This window comes from Oncorhynchus keta, chromosome 24 (assembly GCF_023373465.1).
Source record: "Oncorhynchus keta strain PuntledgeMale-10-30-2019 chromosome 24, Oket_V2, whole genome shotgun sequence".
In the NCBI taxonomy this organism is placed as follows: Eukaryota; Metazoa; Chordata; class Actinopteri; order Salmoniformes; family Salmonidae; genus Oncorhynchus; species Oncorhynchus keta.
This window is the reverse complement of record NC_068444.1, coordinates 916,043-933,577: the sequence shown is the minus strand read 5'-3', so window position 1 is coordinate 933,577 and position 17,535 is coordinate 916,043. Positions and strand designations below refer to the sequence as shown.

The window sequence follows — 17,535 nt, the reverse complement described above, 5'->3', positions numbered from 1 at the left end:
TGTTGAATGTTGCTGGATATTATCGTCCTCCATCAGCACCGGCCTGTACCCTACCTGCCCTAAGCCCTCTCCTGGCCCCTTACACTAAGTCTGGATTTGTCCATCTAGGTGACCTAAACTGGGACATGCTTAAACCACCTGACCAAGTCCTAAAGCCATGGGAATCCCTAAATATTTCTCAGATTATTACTAATCCCACAAGGTATGACTCAACACCCAGAAAAGGCTACTCTTCTCAACGTTATCCTCACAAATGATCCGGATAGCTATCAGTTCTGGTGTTTTCTGTAATGACCTTAGGGATTACTGTTTTACAGCCTGTGTTCGTAATGGCTGCTCAGTGAAACAAGTTGTCCTGATGTGTCATAGACGCTTGCTAAAAAACTTTACTGAACAAGCCTTCCTTCATGAACTGGCCTCTGTAAAATGGTATAGAATCAGCTTCATCCCCTCTGTCGAAGACGCTTGGACCTTATTTTTTTATATTGTCAGTGGTATTGTTAGCCCCCATAAAGAAAATGAGAATTAAAAACAGGTTCAGTCCCTGGTTCGACCGTGATCTTGCAGAGTTACTCCACCTCAAGAATTGCATTTGGCAACAGGCTCGGCACAAGTATACTCAGGCTGACTGGTTCTCGTTCAGGCAAATGAGAAATAAGTGCACTCAGGCTATCCGGATGGCCAAAGTTAGTGACTTTAAGGAGCAGTTCTCTCTCTGTGGGTCTAACGCCAAGAAGTTCTGGAAAACGGCTAAAGACCTGGAGAATAAACCCTCCTACTCACAGCTGCCCATGTCCCTTAATGTTGATGTGGTTGTTACTGACAAGAAGCACATGGCTCTAATCACCACCACCATAAAGTCAGGATTCCAAATTGACTCAGCCATGCCTCCTTCCCGTCCAACATTTCCTCTTCTCCCACCCATTCTAAAGTGACCATCCCCGACGCTTCTCCCTATTTTTCACCTGCCCCGCTACACAGCTTCTCCCTGTAGGTAGTCACTGAGTCCGAGGTGCTAAAGGAGCTCCTTAAACTTGACCCCCAAAAAACATCTTGGTCAGATGGCTTAGACCCTTTAGGCTTGGCGACGATAGGGGCAGCAAACTCATCTGCAACCTTTTTCTCCTCTCTAGAGAGCTTCCCATTGCTTTGAAGACAGTCACGGTTTGTTCTTTATTTAAAGGGGGAGATCAAGCTGACCCTAACTGTTATAGGCCTATTTCTCTTTTGCCCTGTTTATCAAAAGTTTTGGAGAAACTTATCAATAATCAACGGACTGCTTTTCTTGATGTCTATAGTGTTCACTCTGGTATGTAATCTGGTTATGGATGTCACTGCAACCTTAGGTCCTCAATGATGTCACCATTGCCCTTGATTCTAAGTGATGTTGTGCTGCTATTTTTATTGACTTGGTCAACGCTGTTTGTGTTAGACCATTCCATTCTTGTGGGCTGGCTAAGGAGTACTGGTGTCTCTGAGGGGTCTTTGGCCTGGTTTGCTAATTACATCTCTGAGTGCAGTGTATAAAGTCAGCCACTGCTTGTCACCAAGGGAGTACCCCAAGGCTCGATCCTAGGCCCCACGCTCTTCTCAATTTACAGCAACATAGCTCAGGCAGTAGGACGCTCTCTCATCCATTTATATGCAGATGATACAGTCTAAAACTCAGCTGGCCCTTCCCTGGATATTGTGTTAAATGCTCTACAACTTTCTTAGTGTCCAACAAGCATTCTCTACCCTTAACCTTGTTCTGAACACCTCCAAAACAAAGGTCATGTGGTTTGGTAAGAAGAATGCCCCTCTCCCCACAGGTGTGATTACTACCTCTGAGGGTTAAGAGCTTGAGGTAGTCACCTCATACAAGTACTTGGGAGTATGGCTAGACGGTGCACTGTCCTTCTCTCAGCACATATCAAAGCTGCAGGCTAAAGTTAAATCTAGACTTGGTTTTCTCTATTGTAATCGCTCCTCTTTCACCCCAGCTGCCAAACTAACCTTGATTCAGATGACCATCCTAGCCATGCTAGATTACAGAGATATAATTTATAGATTGGCAGGTAAGGGTGCTCTCGAGTGGATAGATGTTCTTTACCATTCTGCCATCAGATTTGCCACCAATGCTCCCTACTGCCGCCCTTATCTTCCACATACAACACCCGTTCTGCACACACATCCCTTGGTCGCTCACTTCATTCAAAGACTCAATCATGGACACTCTTACTGACAGTTGTGGCTGCTTTGTGTGATGTATTGCTGTCTCTACCTTCTTGCCCTTTGTGCTGTTGTCTGTGCCCAATCATGTTTGTACCATGTTTTGTGTTGTTACCATGCTGTGTTGTCTTACTGCTCACTTTTTGTGGTGTTGTCTCTCTTGTTGTGATGTGTGTTTTGTCCTATATTTATATTGTTTTCAAATTTTGTAATCCCAGGCCCCTGTCCCCACAGAAGGCCTTTTGTAAAAGTATTCCCCATTTGTAATTAACTGACTTCCCTAGCTAGAAAAAAAGGGCCAGCTGCCCTAGAGGAGGGACAGATTCCTCAGTACCTAGTGGGTGCTGTCAAAGACAGGGATATCATACTCGTCCTTACCAGTTTTCCTGTTGTTCTTCTTGGAAGGCACTGAGCTCTTTCTGTTTGGCTTGGGTTTCTTTGCTACTCCACCTGCCTGCTGTTCCTTCTGACGCTTGTGACTGGCAGACACTGGAAGGAGGAGACGGGAAGGACACGGGAAGGAGGAGACGGGAAGGACACGGGAAGGACACGGGAAGGTGAAGACGAGAAGGACACGGGAAGGTGAAGACGAGAAGGACACGGGAAGGTGAAGACGGGAAGGACACGGGAAGGTGAAGACGGGAAGGACAGGGGAAGGGAACACGGGAAGGTGAAGACGGGAAGGTGAAGAAGGGAAGAAGGACACGGGAAGGTGAAGGACACGGGAAGGTGAAGAAGACGAGAAGGACACGGGAAGGTGAAGACACGGGAAGGGAAGACACGGGAAGGTGAAGATGGGAAGGACGGAAGGTGAAGACGGGAAGGGAAATGGAAGGACACGGGAAGGTGAAGACGGGAAGGACACGGGAAGGACACGGGAAGGTGAAGACGAGAAGGACACGGGAAGGTGAAGACGGGAAGGACACGGGAAGGTGAAGACGGGAAGGACACGGGAAGGACACGGGAAGGTGAAGACGGGAAGGACACGGGGGAAGGTGAAGACGGGAAGGACACGGGAAGGTGAAGATGAAGGGAAGGACACGGGAAGGACACGGGAAGGTGAAGACGGGAAGGACACGGGAAGGTGAAGATGGGAAGGACACGGGAAGGACACGGGAAGGTGAAGACGGGAAGGACACGGGAAGGTGAAGACGGAAGGACACGGGAAGGTGAAGACGGGAAGGACACGGGAAGGTGAAGACGGGAAGGACACGGGAAGGTGAAGGACACGGGAAGGTGAAGATGGGAAGGTGAAGACGAGAAGGACACGGGAAGGTGAAGACGGGAAGGACACGGGAAGGTGAAGACGGGAAGGACACGGGAAGGTGAAGACGGGAAGGACACGGGAAGGTGAAGACGAGAAGGACACGGGAAGGTGAAGACGGGAAGGACACGGGAAGGTGAAGACGGGAAGGACACGGGAAGGTGAAGACGAGAAGGACACGGGAAGGTGAAGACGAGAAGGACACGGGAAGGTGAAGACGGGAAGGACACGGGAAGGTGAAGACGAGAAGGACACGGGAAGGTGAAGACACGGGAAGGTGAAGACGGGAAGGACACGGGAAGGTGAAGACGGGAAGGACACGGGAAGGTGAAGACGAGAAGGACACGGGAAGGTGAAGACGGGAAGGACACGGGAAGGTGAAGACGAGAAGGACACGGGAAGGTGAAGACGAGAAGGACACGGGAAGGTGAAGACGGGAAGGACACGGGAAGGACACGGGAAGGACACGGAAGGTGAAGGGAAGGTGAAGACACGGGAAGGTGAAGACGGGAAGGACACGGGAAGGTGAAGACGGGAAGGACACGGGAAGGTGAAGACGGAAGGACAGAAGGACACGGGAAGGACACGGGAAGGGGAAGGACACGGGAAGGACGGGAAGGACACGGGAAGGTGAAGACGGGAAGGACACGGGAAGGTGAAGACGGTGAAGGACACGGGAAGGTGAAGACGGGAAGGACACGGGAAGGACACGGGAAGGTGAAGACGGGAAGGACACGGGAAGGTGAAGACGGGAAGGACACGGGAAGGTGAAGACGGAAGGACACGGGAAGGTGAAGACGAGAAGGACACGGGAAGGACACGGGGGAAGGTGAAGACGACAGAAGGACACGGGAAGGTGAAGACGAGAAGGACACGGGAAGAAGACACGGGAAGGTGAAGACGGAAGGACACGGGAAGGTGAAGACGGGAAGGTGAAACGGGAAGGTGAAGACGGAAGGACACGGGAAGGTGAAGGTGAAGACACGGAAAGGGAAGGACACGGGAAGGACACGGGAAGGTGAAGACGGGAAGGACACGGAAGGACACGGGAAGGTGAAGACAGGAAGGACACGGGAAGGTGAAGACGGGAAGGTGAAGACGGGAAGGACACGGGAAGGTGAAACGGGAAGGTGAAGAAGGACACGGGAAGGTGAAGACGGGAAGGACACGGGAAGGTGAAGACGGGAAGGACACGGGAAGGTGAAGACGGGAAGGACACGGGAAGGTGAAGACGGGAAGGGAAGGACACGGGAAGGTGAAGATGGGGGAAGGTGAAGACGGGAAGGACACGGGAAGGTGAAGACGGGAAGGACACGGGAAGGTGACACGGGAAGGTGAAGACGGGAAGGAAGGGAAGGACACAGGAAGGACACGGGAAGGTGAAGACGGGAAGGACACGGGAAGGTGAAGACGAGAAGGACACGGGAAGGTGAAGAGGTGGGAAGGACACGGGAAGGTGAAGACGAGAAGGACACGGGAAGGTGAAGATGGGAAGGACACGGGAAGGTGAAGACGAGAAGGACACGGGAAGGTGAAGATGGGAAGAACACGGGAAGGTGAAGACAGGAAGGACAGGGGAAGGGAAGGACACGGGAAGGTGAAGACAGGGAAGGACACGGGAAGGTGAAGATGGGAAGGACACGGGAAGGTGAAGACGGGAAGGACAAGGGAAGGACACGGGAAGGTGAAGACGGGAAGGACACGGGAAGGTGAAGATGGGAAGGACACGGAAGGGAAGGTGAAGACGGGAAGGACAGGGGAAGGACACGGGAAGGTGAAGACGGGAAGGACACGGGAAGGTGAACACGGGAAGGACACGGGAAGGACACGGGAACACGGAAGACACGGGAAGGGAAAGGACACGGGAAGGACACGGGAAGGTGAAGACGGGAAGGACACGGGAAGGGAAGGTGAAGACGGGAAGGTGAGACGGGAAGGACACGGGAAGGTGAAGACGGGAAGGACACGGGAAGGTGAAGACGGGAAGGACACGGGAAGGACACGGGAAGGTGAAGACGGGAAGGACACGGGAAGGACACGGGAAGGTGAAGACGGGAAGGACACGGGAAGGTGAAGACGGGAAGGACACGGGAAGGTGAAGACGGGAAGGACACGGGAAGGTGAAGACGGGAAGGACACGGGAAGGTGAAGACGAGAAGGACACGGGAAGGTGAAGACGGGAAGGACACGGGAAGGTGAAGACGGGAAGAACACGGGAAGGTGAAGATGGGAAGGACACGGGAAGGACAAGGACACGGAAAGGTGGGAAGGACACGGGAAGGTGAAGATGGGAAGGACACGGGAAGGTGAAGACGAGAAGGACACGGGAAGGTGAAGATGGGAAGGACACGGGAAGGTGAAGACGGGAAGGACACGGGAAGGTGAAGACGAGAAGGACACGGAAGGTGAAGGGAAGGACACGGGAAGGTGAAGATGGGAAGGACACGGGAAGGTGAAGACGGGAAGGACACGGGAAGGTGAAGACGAGAAGGACACGGGAAGGTGAAGACGAGAAGGACACGGGAAGGTGAAGATGAGAAGGACACGGGAAGGTGAAGACGAGAAGGACACGGGAAGGTGAAGACGAAGGAAGGACACGGGAAGGTGAAGACGGGAAGGACACGGGAAGGGAAGGTGAAGACGGGAAGGTGAAGATGGAAGGACACGGGAAGGTGAAGACGGGAAGGACACGGGAAGGTGAAGACGAGAAGGACACGGGAAGGTGAAGACGAGAAGGACACGGGAAGGTGAAGACGAGAAGGACACGGGAAGGTGAAGACGGGAAGGACACGGGAAGGTGAAGACGGGAAGGACACGGGAAGGACACGGGAAGGACACGGGAAGGTGAAGATGGGAAGGACACGGGAAGGTGAAGACGGGAAGGACACGGGAAGGTGAAGACGGGAAGGACACGGGAAGGTGAAGACGACACGGGAAGGACACGGAAGGGAAGGTGAAGACGGGAAGGACACGGGAAGGTGAAGACACGGGAAGGACACGGGAAGGTGAAGACGGGAAGGACACGGGAAGGTGAAGAGAGGACACGGAAGGTGAAGGGAAGGACACGGGAAGGTGAAGACGGGAAGGACACGGGAAGGTGAAGAGGAGAAGGACACGGGAAGGACACGGGAAGGTGAAGACGAGAAGGACACGGGAAGGTGAAGACGAGAAGGACACGGGAAGGTGAAGACGAGAAGGACACGGGAAGGTGAAGACGGGAAGGACACGGGGAAGGGAAGGACACGGGAAGGTGAAGACGGGAAGGACACGGGAAGGTGAAGACGAGAAGGACACGGGAAGGTGAAGACGGGAAGGACACGGGAAGGTGAAGACGAGAAGGACACGGGAAGGTGAAGACGGGAAGGACACGGGAAGGTGAAGACGGAAGGACACGGGAAGGACACGGGAAGGTGAAAGACGAGAAGGACACGGGAAGGTGAAGACGAGAAGGACACGGGAAGGTGAAGACGAGAAGGACACGGGAAGGTGAAAGAGGGGAAGGACACGGGAAGGTGAAGACACGGGAAGGGGAAGGACACGGGAAGGTGAAGGGAAGGTGAAGATGGGAAGGACACGGGAAGGTGAAGACGGAAGGACACGGGAAGGTGAAGAAGGGAAGGACACGGGAAGGTGAAGACGGGAAGGACACGGGAAGGTGAAGACGGGAAGGACACGGGAAGGTGAAGACGGGAAGGACACGGGAAGGTGAAGAGGACACGGGAAGGGAAGGAAGGACACGGGAAGGTGAAGACGGGAAGGACACGGGAAGGTGAAGACGGGAAGGACACGGGAAGGTGAAGACGGGAAGGACACGGGAAGGTGAAGATGGGAAGGACACGGGAAGGTGAAGACGAGAAGGACACGGGAAGGTGAAGACGGGAAGGAAGGTGAAGACGGGAAGGACACGGGAAGGTGAAGACGACGGGAAGGACACGGGAAGGTGAAGACGGGAAGGACACGGGAAGGTGAAGACGAGAAGGACACGGGAAGGTGAAGACGAGAAGGACACGGGAAGGACACGGGAAGGTGAAGACAGGGAAGGACATGGGAAGGACACGGGAAGGTGAAGACGGGAAGGACACGGGAAGGTGAAGACGAGAAGGACACGGGAAGGTGAAGACGAGAAGGACACGGGAAGGACACGGAAGGACACGGGAAGGTGAAGACGAGAAGGACACGGGAAGGTGAAGACGGGAAGGACACGGGAAGGACACGGGAAGGACACGGGAAGGACACGGGAAGGACACGGGAAGGTGAAGACGGGAAGGACACGGAGACGGAGTGAAAGTGTGTAAACAAAGCCTGTCAAACATCTCCAAACTAAAATGGAAAGAGGAACTAGAGTACTCGATGTCTGCTCAGCTTTCTCTCACTTTAACTGTGAACTTTTAATCAACATTTGGATCCTTAACGTTAAGAAAAATTCACATTAAAATCACAAAACATATTTTCTGTGTTGTAGCTTAACTAGATAACAGGCTATAAAGGCCTGGGGAAAGTTGTCATTTAAATAATACCAAAGGAAGTGGTGAACTTTAGGCTAACTGGTGAATTTGCAAGACAGATGACCAAGACATATGCGTACGGTTCTGCCTGCTCCCTCTCTCTCCCTTGTGCTGGCTCGCCTGGGGCGTATTCATTACGCCGATTTTTGTTGCAAAACTTTTCTTAAATGGAGCGAAATGGGAAGTAACATGTAACTCTTTTAAACTGTTGCATTTTATTTTTTTTAAGTATAAATACACTACATGACCAAAAGTATCTGGGCACCTGCTTGTTGAACATCTCATTCCAAAATCATGGGCATTAACATGGAGTTGGTCCCCCCTTTTGCTGCTATAACAGCCTCCTCTCTTCTGGGAAGGAGTTCCATTAGATGTTGGAACGTTGCTGCAGGAACTTGCTTCCATTCAGCCACAAGAGTAAGGAGGTCAGGCACTGATGTTGGGCGATTAGGCCTGGCTCGCAGTCGGTGTTCAAATTCATCCCAAAAGTGTTTGATGGGGTTGAGGTCAGGCACTGATGTTGGGCGATTAGGCCTGGCTCACAGTCTGTGTTCCAATTCATCCCAAGGGTGTTTGATGGGGTTGAGATCAGGGCTCTGTGCAGGCCAGCATTTGTGCACGGGGCATTTGTTCTTTGTGGGCATTGTCATGCTGAAACCGGAAAGGGCCTTCACCAAACTATTTCCACAAAGGTGGAAGCACAGAATCATCTAGAATGTCATTGTAAGCGGCAGCATTAAGATTTCCCTTCACTGGAACTAAGGGGCCCGAACCATGAAAAACTGCCCCGCCATTATTCCTCCTCCACCAAACTTTACAGTTGGCACTATGCCATGAGGCAGGTAGCGTGTTCCTGGCATCTGCCAAATCCAGATTTGTCTGTCGGACTGCCAGATAGTGAAACGCGATTAATTTCCACTGCTCCAGAGTTCAAAGGCGGTGAGCTTTACAGCAGATGCTTGGCATTGCGCATGCTGATCTTAGGCTTGTGTGCGGAGAGACACACAAACACACACACACACACAAACAGAGGAGAGAGACACACAAACAAACACACACACACAGACACTTAAAATGAAGCATCTTAGGCATTGCGGGCTGTAAAAATCTGTGCTTGCTAAAATGTTTGATCAAAGCCAGGCCATTGCTCTCATTTGTCTATACACACACACACACTGATCACACACACACACACACACACACACACACACACACACACACACACACACACACACACACACACACACACACACACACACACACACACACACACACACACACACACACACACACAGCTGCCACTTCTAACTGCCCGTGCTGTTTAGTGTTTAGGCCTAACCAGCTCTAACAGTGTTTTAACACAGCTAGATTTATGGGGTATATTTTATTGCGGTACTAATAAGGAAATAGCCTTTAGATTCTCTTGAAACCCATTTTCTCCCGACGAACAGTTCGTGGCGACGTTGCTTCCAGGGGCAGTTTGGAACTCTGTAGTGAGTGTTGTATACACTTCAGCACTCGTCATTCTGTGACCTTGTGTGGCCTACCACTTCACAGCTGAGCCGTTGATGCTCCTACACTTTCACTTAATAACAGCACTTATAGTTGACCGGGGCAACTCTAGCAGGGCCAAGATTTGACAAACTGACTTGTGGCATCCTATGATGGTGCCACATTTGAAAGACACTGGGCTCTTCAGTAAGGCCATTTTACAGCCAATGTTTGTCTATGGAGATTGCATGGCTGTGTGCTCGATGTTATACACCTGTCAGTAACGGGTGTGGTTGAAATTGCCGAATTGACTAATTTGAAGGTAGGTGTGTGTGTGCATCTGGAAAGTATTCAGCCCCCACATTTTGTAACAGTAGCCTTATTCTAAAATTGATTAAATTGAGAAAAAAAATGATCTACACACACTACCCCATAATGACAAAGCGAAAACAAATGTATTAATAATAAAATGTTCGACTGGGTTCAAGTCCTCTGGCTGGTCCACTCAAGGACACTCATAGACTTGACCCGAAGCCACTCCTGTGTTGTCTTGGCTGTGTGCTTAGGGTCATCGTCCTGTTGGATGGTGAACCTTCGCCCCAGTCTGAGGTCCTGAGTGCTCTGAGGCAGATTTTCATCAAGGATCTCTCTGTACTGCTCCGTTCATCTTTCCCTCGATCCTGACCAGTCTGCCAGTCCCTGCTGCTAAAAAAACATCTCCACAGCATGATGCTGTCACCACCATGCTTCACTGTAGGGATGGTGTCAGGTCTCCTCCAGATGTGATGCTTGGTATTCAGGCCAATGAGTTCAATCTTGGTTTCATCAGAGAAGAGAAGCTTGTTTCTCATGGTCTGAGTCCTCTAGGTGCCTTTTGCCAAATTCCAAGCAGGCTGTCATGTGCCTTTTACTGAGAGGCATCCGTCTAGCCACTCCACGATCAAGGCTTGATTGGTGGAGTGCTGCAGAGATGGTTATCCTTCTGGAAGGTTCTCCAATCACCACAGAGGAACTCTGGAGCTCTGTCTGAACGACCATCGGGTTCTTGGTCACCTCCCTGACCAAGGCCCTTCTCCCCTGATTGGTCAGTTTGGCCGGGTGGCCAGCTCTAGGAAGAGTCTTGGTGGTTCCAAACGTCTTACATTTTTAAGAATGATGGAGACCACTATGTTCTTGGGAACCTCCAATGCTGCATATATATTTTTGGTACCCTCCGCAGATCTGTGGACAATTTTATTTGTATTTAATCCATTTTAGCAACAAAATGTGGAAAAAGGGAAATGGTCTGAATATACAACACTAGTCAAATTTCACCTACTCATTACAGGTTTTTATTTTATTTGTACGGTTTTCTACTTTGTAGAATAATAGACATCAACTATGAAATAACACATGGAATCATGTAGTAACCAAAAAAAGTGTTAAACAAATCAAAATATGAGATTCTTCAAAATTCTATTTATTTTATTTCACCTTTATTTAACCAGGTAGGCTAGTTGAGAACACCTTTATTTAACTAGGTAGGCCAGTTGAGAACACCTTTATTTAACCAGGTAGGCTAGTTGAGAACACCTTTATTGAACCAGGTAGGCTAGTTGAGAACACCTTTATTTAACCAGGTAGGCTAGTTGAGAACACCTTTATTTAACCAGGTAGGCTAGTTGAGAACACCTTTATTTAACCAGGTAGGCTAGTTGAGAACACCTTTATTTAACCAGGTAGGCTAGTTGAGAACACCTTTATTTAACCAGGTAGGCTAGTTGAGAACACCTTTATTTAACCAGGTAGGCTAGTTGAGAACACCTTTATTTAACCAGGTAGGCTAGTTGAGAACACCTTTATTTAACTAGGTAGGCCAGTTGAGAACACCTTTATTTAACCAGGTAGGCTAGTTGAGAACACCTTTATTTAACCAGGTAGGCTAGTTGAGAACACCTTTATTTAACCAGGTAGGCTAGTTGAGAACACCTTTATTTAACCAGGTAGGCTAGTTGAGAACACCTTTATTTAACCAGGTAGGCTAGTTGAGAACACCTTTATTTAACCAGGTAGGCTAGTTGAGAACACCTTTATTTAACCAGGTAGGCTAGTTGAGAACTCCTTTATTTAACCAGGTAGGCTAGTTGAGAACACCTTTATTTAACCAGGTAGGCTAGTTGAGAACACCTTTATTTAACCAGGTAGGCTAGTTGAGAACACCTTTATTTAACCAGGTAGGCCAGTTGAGAACAAGTTCTCATTTGCAACTGCAGCCTGGCCAAGATAAAGCAAAGCAGTTGGACACAAACAACAACACAGAGTTACACGTGGAATAAACAAACATACAGTAGAAAAAAATCTATATACAGTACAGGGTGTGCAAATGTGGTAGGGTATAAGATAAGGGAGGTAAGGCAATAAATAGGCCATAGTGGCGAAATAGCTATTAAACACTGGAGTGATAGATTTGCAGAAGATGAGTTTGCAAGTAGAGATACTGGGGTGCAAAGGAGCAAAATAAATAACATTATGGGGATGGTTTATTTACAGATGGGCTATGTACAGGGGCAGTGAGCTGCTCTGACAGCTGGGAATCAACAGTGGTAAATAGCATAACATTTTCCGTCGGCCCTGGCTCCCTTGGGAATGCTATATTAACCTTTTAATTTTAACTTAACTATTATAGTTGATGGTTATTACTGGTTTCTTAATGCATTTGAGCCAATCAGTTGTTGTGACAAGGTAGGGGTGGTATACAGAAGAAAGCCCTATTTGGTAAAATACCAAGTCCATATTATTGCAAGAACATCTCAAATAAGCAAAGAGAAACAACAATCCATCATTACTTTAAGACATGAAGGTCAGTCAATATGTACAATTTCATATCTGAGATCATATTGTGTGTGTGCAAATTGCATGGAATTGTTGTGCAATTTTAAATGTTTAAATATGAAACTATTTGTGAAAAGATTAAATGTAATTTTAGCTTCTTAACCTGTTGAGTGTAGGGGGCAGTACCCAAATGTACCAAAATGAAACTGCCTATTTCTCAGGCCCAGAATCTAGAATATGCATATAATTGGCAGATTAGGATAGAAAACACTCTAAAGTTTCCAAAACTGTCAAAATATTGTCTGTGGGTATAAAAGAACTGATATTGCAGGCGAAACGAATCCCCCTGTTCCATTGCATGCCTTCCCTCCATTTAAAGGGATATCAATCAGTTTCCTTTCCCTGTGGCTTCCACATGGTGTGAACAGTCTTTAGACAAAGTTTTACGCTTTTATTCTGAAAAATGAGCGATAATGATTACATCGCGTCAGTGGATGGCTGGGTGCCAGCAGAGTTTTGCATGCGCAACAGCTCTCTCTCTCTCCTATTGAAAAAGCTACAGTCCGGTTGAAATATTATCGATTATTTATTGTAAAAACAACCTGAGGATTGATTATAAAAAACGTTTAACATGTTTTTACGAACTTTACAGACACTATTTGGAATTTTCGTCTGCCGTTCATGACCTGCACGAGCCTGTGGATTTCTGAACAAAACGTACCAACCAAATGGAGGTTTTTGGATATAAAAATAATCTTTATCGAACTCTCTTGCACTTGTGATTTCATGAAAATTAAATATTTGTAGTAATTTAATTTGAATTTGGCGCTCTGCAATTCAGCGGATGTTGACGAAAATGATCCCGCTAACGGGATGGATGCGCCAAGAAGTTAACCAACACAAAAACATCCTACGATGTTCTGCATTAGCATGGAACAGACCCCATGATATGCAACTTTTCAGGGAAGCTAGAAACCAATATACACAGGCAGTTAGAAAAGCCAAGGCTAGCTTTTTCAAGCAGAAATTTGCTTCCTGCAACACAAACTCCAAAAAGTTCTGGGACTGTGTAAAGTCCATGGAGAATAAGAACACCTCCTCCCAGCTGCCCACTGTACTGAGGATAGGAAACACTGTCACCACCGATAAATCCACTAAAATTGAGAATTTCAATAAGCATTTTTCTACAGCTGGCCATGCTTTCCACCTGGCTACCCCTACCCCGGTCAACAACACTGCCCCCCACAGCAACTCGCCCAAGCCTTCCCCATTTATCCTTCTTCCAAATCCAGTCAACTGATGTTCTGAAAGAGCTGCAAAATCTGGACCCCTACAAATCAGTCGGGCTAGACAATCTGGACCCTTTCTTTCTAAAATTATCCGCCGCAATTGTTGAAACCCCTATTACTAGCCTGTTCAACCTCTTTTGTTTCTTCTAAGATTCCCAAAGATTGGAAAGCAGCTGCGGTCATCCCCCTCTTCAAAGGGGGGGACACTCTTGACCCAAACTGCTACATACCTATATCTATTCTACCCTGCCTTTCTAAGGTCTTGGAAAGCCAAGTCAACAAACAGATTACCGACCATTTCGAATCCCACCATACCTTCTCCGCTATGCAATCTGGTTTCAGAGCTGGTCATGGGTGCACCTCAGCCACGCTCAAGGTCCTAAATTATATCTTAACCGCCATCGATAAGAAACAATACTGTGCAGCCGTTTTCATCGATCTGGCCAAGGCTTTCGACTCTGTCAATCACCACATCCTCATCGGCAGACTCAATAGCCTTGGTTTCTCAAATGATTGCTCGCCTGGTTCACCAACTACTTCTCTGATAGAGTTCAGTGTGTCAAATTGGAGGTCCTGTTGTCCGGGCCTCTGTCAGTCTCTATGGGGTTGCCACAGGGTTCAATTCTTGGACCGACTCTCTTCTCTGTATACATCAATGATGTCGCTCTTGCTGCTAGTGAGTCTCTGATCCACCTCTACGCAGACGACACCATTCTGGCCCTTCTTTGGACACTGTGTTAACAACACTCCAGACGAGCTTCAATGCCATACAACTCTCCTTCTGTGGCGTCCAATTGCTCTTAAATACAAGTAAAATTACATGCATGCTCTTCAACCGATCGCATGCCTGCACCTGCCCGCCCATCCAACATCACTACTGTGGACGGTTCAGACTTAGAATATGTGGACAACTACAAATACCTGGGTGTTTGGTTAGACTGTAAACTCTCCTTCCAGACTCACATCAAACATCTTCAATCCAAAGTTAAATCTAGAATTTGCAAGAATTTCGCAACAAAGCATCCTTCACTCATGCTGCCAAGCATACCCGTGTAAAACTGACCAACCTACCGATCCTTGACTTCGGCGATGTCATTTACAAAATAGCCTCCAATACCCTACTCAGATTGCATCCAATTTATTATCACAGTGCCATCTGTTTTGTCACCAAAGCCCCATATACTACCCACCACTGCGACCTGTACGCTCTCGTTGGCTGGCTCTCTCTTCATACTCGTCGCCAAACCCACTGGCTCCAGGTCATCTACAAGACCCTGCTTGGTAAAGTCCCCCTTATCTCAGCTGTCCCAGCAACTCACAGATTACAGCACCTGTACATAGCCCATCTATAATTTAGCCCAATCAACTACCTCTTCCCCTACTGTATTTATTTTGCTCCTTTGCAACCCCATTATTTCTATCTCTACTTTGCACATTCTTCCACTGCAAATCTACCATTCCAGTGTTTTTTGCTATATTGTATTTACTTCGCCACCATGGCCTTTTTTTGCCTTCACCTCCCTTCTCACCTCATTTGGTGTTCAACCTTCCCAAGTTCTCTCACGTCACCCCGCTCCTCCGCTCTCTCCACTGGCTTCCAGTTGAAGCTCGCATCCGCTACAAGACCATGGTGCTTGCCTACGGAGCTGTGAGGGGACGGCACCTCAGTACCTCCAGGCTCTGATCAGGTTACACCCAAACAAGGGCACTGCGTTCATCCACCTCTGGCCTGCTCGCCTCCCTACCACTGAGGAAGTACAGTTCCCGCTCAGCCCAGTCAAAACTGTTCGCTGCTCTGGCCCCCAATGGTGGAACAAACTCCCTCACGACGCCAGGACAGCGGAGTCAATCACCACCTTCCGGAGACACCTGAAACCCCACCTCTTCAAGGAATACCTAGGATAGGGTAAGTAATCCTTCTCACCCCCTAAAAAGATTTAGATGCACTATTGTAAGTGGCTGTTCCACTGGATGTCATAAGGTGTATGCACCAATTTGTAAGTCGCTCTGGATAAGAGCGTCTGCTAAATGACTTAAATGTAAATGTAAATTTGCTCACATTGTATATAGACTTATTGTTCTACTGTATTATCGACTATATGTTTGTTTTACTCCACGTGTAACTCTGTGTTGTTGTATGTGTCAAACTGCTTTGCTTTATCTTGGCCAGGTCGCTGTTGTAAATGAGAACTTGTTCTCAACTTGCCTACCTGGTTAAATAAAGGTGATCTGGTCTACCTGGTTAAATAAAGGTGATCTGGTCTACCTGGTTAAATAAAGGTGATCTGGTCTACCTGGTTAAATAAAGGTGATCTGGTCTACCTGGTTAAATAAAGGTGATCTGGTCTACCTGGTTAAATAAAGGTGATCTGGTCTACCTGGTTAAATAAAGGTGATCTGGTGTCTACCTGGTTAAATAAAGGTGATCTGGTCTACCTGGTTAAATAAAGGTGATCTGGTCTACCTGGTTAAATAAAGGTGATCTGGTCTACCTGGTTAAATAAAGGTGATCTGGTCTACCTGGTTAAATAAAGGTGATCTGGTCTACCTGGTTAAATAAAGGTGATCTGGTCTACCTGGTTAAATAAAGGTGATCTGGTCTACCTGGTTAAATAAAGGTGATCTGGTCTACCTGGTTAAATAAAGGTGATCTGGTCTACCTGGTTAAATAAAGGTGATCTGGTCTACCTGGTTAAATAAAGGTGAACTGGTCTACCTGGTTAAATAAAGGTGATCTGGTCTACCTGGTTAAATAAAAGTGATCTGGTCTACCTGGTTAAATAAAGGTGATCTGGTCTACCTGGTTAAATAAAGGTGATCTGGTCTACCTGGTTAAATAAAGGTGATCTGGTCTACCTGGTTAAATAAAGGTGATCTGGTCTACCTGGTTAAATAAAGGTGATCTGGTCTACCTGGTTAAATAAAGGTGATCTGGTCTACCTGGTTAAATAAAGGTGATCTGGTCTACCTGGTTAAATAAAGGTGATCTGGTCTACCTGGTTAAATAAAGGTGATCTGGTCTACCTGGTTAAATAAAAGTGATCTGGTCTACCTGGTTAAATAAAGGTGATCTGGTCTACCTGGTTAAATAAAGGTGATCTGGTCTACCTGGTTAAATAAAGGTGATCGGGTCTACCTAGTTAAATAAAGGTGATCTGGTCTACCTGGTTAAATAAAGGTGATCTGGTGTCTACCTGGTTAAATACAGGTGATCTGGTCTAAAATGTAGGCTCAAAAAAATTCTGGAGCAAAATTTTTGAGGTAATCAAGCAAGAATCCTTCATTTTCCAGGTGCACTGGTTTCACAGCAAAATATATAGGCGTATATAGACAAGTAAAATAGTGTCTCTGTAGAGCCCTGGTAAGAGTCATTTATCTGAACTGCCAAGGACTCCGGTAACTTCAAACCATTTCATTACACGAAGTAGGTATGGATGGAGAATAAATCCTCAGTATCCTTCTCCACATGGTGTTGCTCCTGGTCTGAACAAGGCTTTACTCTGGGAGGAGGGGGATCCTTCCCCACATGGTGTTGCTCCTGGGCTGAACAAGGCTTTACTCTGGGAGGAGGGTGATCCTTCCCCCACATGGTGTTGCTCCTGGTCTGAACAAGGCTTTACTCTGGGAGGAGGGGGATCCTTCCCCCACATGGTGTTGCTCCTGGGCTGAACAAGGCTTTACTCTGGGAGGAGGGGGATCCTTCCCCCACATGGTGTTGCTCCTGGGCTGAACAAGGCTTTACTCTGGGAGGAGGGGGATCCTTCCCCCACATGGTGTTGCTCCTGGTCTGAACAAGGCTTTACTCTGGGAGGAGGGTGATCCTTCCCCCACATGGTGTTGCTCCTGGGCTGAACAAGGCTTTACTCTGGGAGGAGGGGGATCCTTCCCCCACATGGTGTTGCTCCTGGTCTGAACAAGGCTTTACTCTGGGAGGAGGGGGATCCTTCTCCCACATGGTGTTGCT

General features: G+C 48.0%; 1 protein-coding gene and 1 long non-coding RNA gene across 3 annotated transcripts in view; one reads left to right on the top strand and one right to left on the bottom strand.

Annotated features, from left to right (window-relative positions):
* The window catches only part of LOC118382110 (AT-rich interactive domain-containing protein 4B-like), a 269,423-nt gene that overhangs the window by 94,696 nt on the left and 157,192 nt on the right, over nucleotides 1-17,535 (bottom strand). The window lies entirely within an intron of this gene.
* Nucleotides 3,256-8,970, top strand: LOC127911278 (uncharacterized). The gene is made up of 9 exons (XR_008077690.1): nucleotides 3,256-3,295; nucleotides 3,448-3,711; nucleotides 5,449-5,645; nucleotides 5,757-5,856; nucleotides 5,903-5,977; nucleotides 6,320-6,394; nucleotides 6,726-6,850; nucleotides 6,912-6,936; nucleotides 7,729-8,970. It is a non-coding gene; the product is annotated as an uncharacterized LOC127911278 (long non-coding RNA).